The sequence below is a fragment of the Otolemur garnettii genome, unplaced genomic scaffold (assembly GCF_000181295.1).
Source record: "Otolemur garnettii isolate 467f Iridium unplaced genomic scaffold, OtoGar3 scaffold00063, whole genome shotgun sequence".
Classification (NCBI taxonomy): domain Eukaryota; kingdom Metazoa; phylum Chordata; class Mammalia; order Primates; family Galagidae; genus Otolemur; species Otolemur garnettii.
This window is the reverse complement of record NW_003852458.1, coordinates 10,918,559-10,925,614: the sequence shown is the minus strand read 5'-3', so window position 1 is coordinate 10,925,614 and position 7,056 is coordinate 10,918,559.

Here is a 7,056-nt window from a genome sequence, read left to right as displayed (position 1 = left end):
CAGCCTCCCAGAGTGCTAGGATTACAGGTGTGAGCCACTGCACCAGGCCCAAAATCAGATGCTCGCTTAACTAACTTTTGCGACTCTTGTCTCCTGTGAAGGTGTATTTTGATCCCAGTTTTACTTTTCTCAATAGAATTGTATAATCAACTCTGAATCCAAATGCATTACTAAATTGCTTTCCTAAGTTCCTGCTGTGTGCATCCACGAGATGGATAAATGACAAGGGTGTCCTTCAAACACTTTAGTAAACCCATCCAGAATGAACAATGTGTTATTTCCCCTCGAATTACAAGGATCTTTTGTAAATAGAGTCACATTTGCCAAACTGGTACCCCTAATTAGTTTGTTTCTTAAAAACCTTACTGAGTCATTATTAACTATATTAGGTTTAAGCACTATAATTGTTAATCAACACCCAATGTTTCACATTCTTTTAAATCCATTATCCCTTTGATAAACATAAAGATCTCAAACCCTCCTTTAATATTGCAGAAAAGTAAAAATATATTTAGCATGTTGACTATCAATTTAAAAAACTGGGCAAACTGCTACTTTGTCTTCGAACTGTACTTGACCTGTAATTGATGCTATATTTAGTGATTTTCTCTGTTGAAGACATTCTTTAAAGCAAGAGTTCTCAACCTTTGTTGACATTTTATGCTGTAATGTCCTGTGTGTTGCAAAATGCTTCACAGCGTCCCTGGCCTCTATGAATTAAATGCTCATGATGCCCCAGCAGTTGTAACAGTGAAAAATGTCACTGGTATGAGGTAAAAAAGTTTTCCAATAATATTTTCTCTGATCACACATATCATGTTCTTTACTAGACCCTTGTTATGTGGTCTGTATATTTCTCATCAAGTTTATTGCTAAGTACTTTATGAGCCTTGTAATTCTGATTTCTGTTTTGGTTGTAATATGATTTCAGTATACATTTAAACTGACTATGGGTTTGTGTAATTTTGAATTCATACAGGAAGATATATCGTAGAGTGGGTGTTTAGGGCAAAAGTCTATCTTTTCTCTGATTATTTACTACGGAAGCCAATAAAAGCCAGAATTCCTATAGTGCTTTGTATTTCATCCTGTCTTCATTATCTGAACTTTCATATTCTTTGGTTCTACTAGTAGTTAAATGAACAAGGAGCTAGCTGAACTTCAACAAAAATTTCAACAAAATAGAAATACAATTATGTTAGAATAACCCAAAGTTAGGTCAACCAGTGGTTACAAAAGCACTCAACATTCCAAATACCTCAAATAGAGTCTGAGACCCAACAAGACGCAACATAGTCCTGTTATCAAAAATCTCATTCAAGATTTGGGTGCTATATCAAATGTAGCCAAGTAGTGAAAATGCTGATTGTTAGCATTCTACTTTAATATCTTAATTTATAAATGAGAAAATTGAAGTTCACTTTCTTTCCCGGATCTCACTGCTAACTAATGAAGCAGATGTTCTGACTCTAAAATTGCTTTTCTATCAATTATATGAGTACTTATAAAATAATAAACTATATCTATTATAGTCCAATGTTCTATTTTTCAGAAATATAATTCAAAGGATAGTGAAGGCCCTTCATTTTAAAGGCACATCTTTCTTTGTAGATACTTCTATGGGAAAAATAGCATGTACTTTAGAATCTGAAAAACGTAATTATAAGTTCTGTGTCTGCCATTTTTAAGCACCAAACTTAGAAAGATTATCTAATTTAAGGTGAAAACAAACAGACAAAAAACTTGGGTTATCATTTCTAACCCTTGGGACAGTCATAAGAATTGATGTTAGCTTATGAGTTAACTATTTTTCTTAGTGCCTGGCCAGCAACAAGTGCTCAGTCCAGGTTGGTTTCCTCTTCTCTTTCTGGTCAATTATGAATATTTATAGAAAATGATATCAGACAAGGTGGCACTGAGACGGGCCACCTTGTCCCTGGACCTGTTGCTGTTGCAGGCAATGGAGGAATTCAGCCTGACACAAACGGGGAAGACACTGGTGCCATGCTGTCTCCTCATCCAGACTTCTGGCAATTCCTCCAGGGCATCCCTAATTGGTCTATTTTCAAAACCTGCTCCTGATTGGTCTGTTTTCAAGACCCAAAAGCTCATTGGACAACTGCCCCTATATAAGCCCCTAAGCAGAGAGCCCAAACGCAGACCTCCGGAAGAGAGCAGGAGAGCAAGGAGGTTTGGCTCTTCATAAGAGCTGTAACACTTGTATTATTCCTGAGCCTGCTCTGCAAGGAGGTTTGGCTCTTTGTAAGAGCTGTAACACTTGTTGAATAAGACCTAACCTACTGCTGATCCTGTAGTCTGTCGCTTCATTCTTCAAACCCCTGAGACCAAAAGCCTGGAAATCCAGTATCAAAATCCAGTATCAAAAGTTTCTTCATATGTTGAAACTTACAGGACAGGTGGTGCCCCAGCCAGCTGAGCTGAGCTGGAGGACTTGCTGCCTTAGCCCTGGTGGTGTTGGTGGAGCCACAGCCGGCAGCAGAATCAGCAGGCTGTAGGAGGCTCCAGTAACCAGAGGGGCCAGACAACTGCTGGGGAGACAGCAGCACCTTAGGTCTCCCTCCCCTTGCACTTTGGCTGAACAGGGAACCCCACCTTTTTCTGGGCCTGTTCAATTTCAGGTAAGTTTCCTAGGCCTGAATGAAAGGGACTGTAGCCATTCATTAACTGAGCTCCAGCCCCAGGAGTCTAATTGTAACAACTGAGTTCTGGCTAAATAACCCCCTGGACTATATCTACCCCTGGACAAAGAGCCCAGAGAGAGGCAGAGACAGGGGCTGATCTGGGTTCTCTGCCAGAAGCTTTGGTGTTTCTGTATTCTTTTCTTTTCTGTAAATAAATCCTGTCTTACCACTGATCTGTGGTCTGTGGATTCATTCTTTGAATCACTAAGACCAAGAACCCTTGAAGAGGAAAATCCAGTATCAAAACAATGACTGGGTTACCCTCAAAATCTCCACTATTCACTCAGGAGAAAATTTTATTATACAGATTTCAAGTTTAATTGGTACATTTATTTCTTTCTACTCCGGAAAACCTTTCTCTGACTATACTGACTGGACCATCATTTCGTATTTCTCTCAGCACTGTGGGTTATTGGGCACTGGGCCAGCACATTTGTTCTGAACCACAGTTTTTCCTCGTGGGAAGATAGACTTTCTGAGGCATCAGAATGCAAGGGGCAAAGATAATGTAAAACAGAGCTAAGCATGAACATGGCTCTCTTATCTCAGAAAAGGAGGTGGCATTGTCTGTAGGAAGTTTGGTTTAAGAACCAAGAGGGAGTAATGTTTTATAATGTTCCTTTGAAAGGAAGGGCATATACACTACTAGCATGATGGCTTCTACAAAAGATGTGAATGTCTCAGTAAAACCATGGTTTAACAATAATTCATTTTTCTTCCTTCAACTAATACAAAGCATCACTTCTATGGAATTTTAAAATTGTCCAGCACATAGGAAATAGGGGCACAAGAAAATGAATAAATCTATTTCACAGATTTTGCTCTGTATAGCCACCTATCATCTGTCACATTCTTAATCCTTCCCTAAATAAATAGGGAAATGGAGACAAACTGCCTATTTGCCATCTTTGGTCCTAACAAAACCAACCTTCCTTTCTTCCTTCCTTCCTTCCTTCCTTCCTTCCATCCTTTCTTTCTTCCTTTCAGAATCTCATTCTGTTGCCCAGGCTAGAGTGTCATAGTGTCAGCCTAGCTCACACTAACCTCAAACTCCTAGGTTCAAGTGATCCTCGTGCTGTAGCCTCCTGAGTAGCTAGGACTACAGGTGTGAGCCACAACTCTCAGCTTATTTGTCTATTTTTAGTAGAGATTGGGTCTCACTCTTGCTCAGGCTGGTCTTGAGCTCCTGAGCTCTAGGGTTCAAGTGATCTTCCTGTCCAGCCTCCCAGAGTGTTAGGACTATAGGCATGAGCCACCACGCCTGGCCAAGAAAACAATTACCATTCTAGAATCCTGTGTAGTAAATGAAATGCAGCATTCCCCAGATCCTAGGCACCAGACACTTACTCCTTAGCTGTTGAAGACAAGTTGCATGTCTCCCCGGGGGCACCACATCTAATGAAGGCTCAATTTGAGGAACACAAACTTTGTATGACTTAACTGAGAATAATTCTACAGAGTTATCCCCTATAGGATCAGTTGAAACATTGTTGTGTCTTGGTCTCATATCAATTGTCTCCTATTCTCAGTCCTGCTTTCTTCACCTTCTCACACTAGTTCCCAAGAGCATTTCCCAATTAACTTCTTACCTGTAAGTCTCCATCACATAATCTGTTTCTTCTTCTGAATGATGGTTGCAATTTCAATAGCTTGTGCATTTAATAAGTCTGTTGAAGAAACCTAAAGTCACCCAACACTATGTAAGAGCAAATAGATGAGGAAAGCAGCAATACTTAGGACCAGCTTGGAGAGAGGCATCAGTCCAATGGATTTACCAGTCTTGTCCCAGCATATGAACTAGAGAGGCACATGGGCACTACCTAGATACCAAGTTCAGGCCAAGGCAAAATGGCAATTCTCTCAGCTATCTCCCTTTTTATTTTATATAAAAACCAGCAGAAAGAACTTATTATGTTTCAGAAAACTTAAATGTTAGAAAAGTATACTAAAATATTCTACAGGGAACATTCTTTCTTTAAAAAAAATCCTTATAAAAAATGAAATATGTAAAGGGAAAATGAAAGACTGTAGGTATATGACTGAATTCACTAACTTATCTTGAGTTAAGCAAAGGATAATTTTCTCAAAACTTAAGTTCCAGAATAGCCTCTTCAAACTGTTTCTGAGATCTGTGTCCTCAGAATGCCTATATATTTACCTTTTTTAAAAAATAAAATTACTGATAGCAATTTGCTATTATTTTTGTTTTCCAATGTGCTGTGTTAAAATTCCATTACTGAGAACCTCAGACATCATTACCCAGGACAATTCCCTATTATTATGTTGGAAATGGAACTTAATGTTAGGTTTCCAGTTCCTAATCCCAAGTGGGAACTAAATGTCACAGAACAAAATGTCTCGCAATGAGATCGGACACTAAAATATGTGACAGCAACCAGATGTTTTCCTAACAATTACCACACAGCCAAGGCCAGTGAAAGCAATAAGGTGCAGCACTTCTCACAAGTTAAATAGCCCTCCACATTGTCATTTCTCATGTCAGTATTTGTTTGTTTGGGTTCTTATGAGCACACCCTGGATGCCTCTGAAGAAATATAGAACAAAATACAAAGTATGATTATTTCTGTGAAAGATATTTTTAAAGAAGTTATACTCTAGTGGCTACCAAATAGAACAAACTATATTATCAATAATCCAATCCAACTTCTTAGTAATATACAAAGTAAAGGGAAATCAGTCCTTGATTATTCTACTAAAACCTTATCACCGGCATCCCTGCCCCCAGTACACTTGTAGTAAGTACTTTGCCAGCTGTAAGGCATGTGCAGAAGCAAAAAGAGAAATAGGAAGTGTGAGGGATTTTCAGCTCAGAGGTGAAGAAGCACAATTAAAGTTGAACAAACTACTAGAACACCACTCTCCTGCTGCACCTCAGATACTACTTATGACACAGATCCTTCAGTCTTAGTCCCCAGATTGGTTCCTCTATGTCACCATCAAGTGGCCAATCTAAGAGACCAAAAGATTTCTTTTTCAGGACAGATAGCCCTTTTGCTTCTAATTATCCAGTTTTAACACCATAGTAAACTGGTGGCTGGCCAGCAGTGGAAACAAAGATGAAAAACAAAAATACTTTTCAAGCCCAGCAGAAAGACCCAAACCTCCACGAGGCAAGGACAAATATTGGTTTAGCAAGTTAGACAAAATATTTCAATAGCCAGTGGCCAGGAATAAATACAGGAATTAAAAAAGAAAATCCTTTTGGAGTAAAAATAGCTTAGATTAGAATAAGTGTTAGAGATCATCACATGGGGTAAATAACGGTTTAACTTGAGATAATTGAATATAATATATATTTAATTCATCCTACATACGTAATATTTATTTTCTAGGGACTCTAAAATCTCACATGATTTAGTAAATTTTTATATTAATATGTCTGAGTGTAACACAAGATAGGACAGCAATTTTGGAAATGTTTTAAGTTCTAAGATGGAATTCTTTCTTAGATCACAGGCTTCCTTATATCCAAGACCTCACTTGGGGGGTTAAAACCAAAATACTATAGACAGAGTTTTACTTCAAACTTCAGAGTTTGCCAAGAAATCTTAAAATATCAAAGTATCTGCAGTTCCTCTTTCATAAAAATAGTCTTTGATGAACCATGGATTTGCCTTCAGAACTCTAGGTATGCAGAACAGGAGACCTGGTCAATATGAAGAGTAAAGGCCAAAATATGCCTTTATATGATTTGTGCTCATTTTTACTTGGTCCATTTGTTTTCACTTCTACCACACATTTCATTTTATGCAAGTACACTAATTTATTTATCCTTCTTTAACCTGATGCAATATATTTAGGTCATTTTTAAATTTTTATACACACTGCTACAGTAACTGTCTTGCACAAGTTCCTTTGTGTACAAAGTCCAAATTCTCTTGAACATGTAACTAAAGATGGACTTCAGGGTTTAGCAGCTTTCAACTTTCCCACATATTTTCAAGTTATTCTCCAAAGTGTGTCCAGAGAGAAAATTTAATGATAAATTTTAACATAGTACAAGTTCATATCATCAGCAAACACAATTTGACTTCCTCTTTTCCAATTAGATGCTGTTTGTTTCTTCCTTTGGCCCCAGTTGCTCTGGTTAGGACTTCTACTGCTATGTTGAATAAGAGGAGTGAACATGGCATCCATATCTTGTCCCGCTTCTTTAAAGGAATGCTTTCAACTTTTCTTGGCTCAGTGTGACGTTAGGTGTAAATTTGTCATATATGACCTTTATTATTTTGAGGAGTGTTCTCTTTATACTTTTTGTTGAGGGTTTTTATCATGAAGGGACCCTGACGTTCATCAAATGATTTTTTTTGCATCTATTGAGATGGATATATGG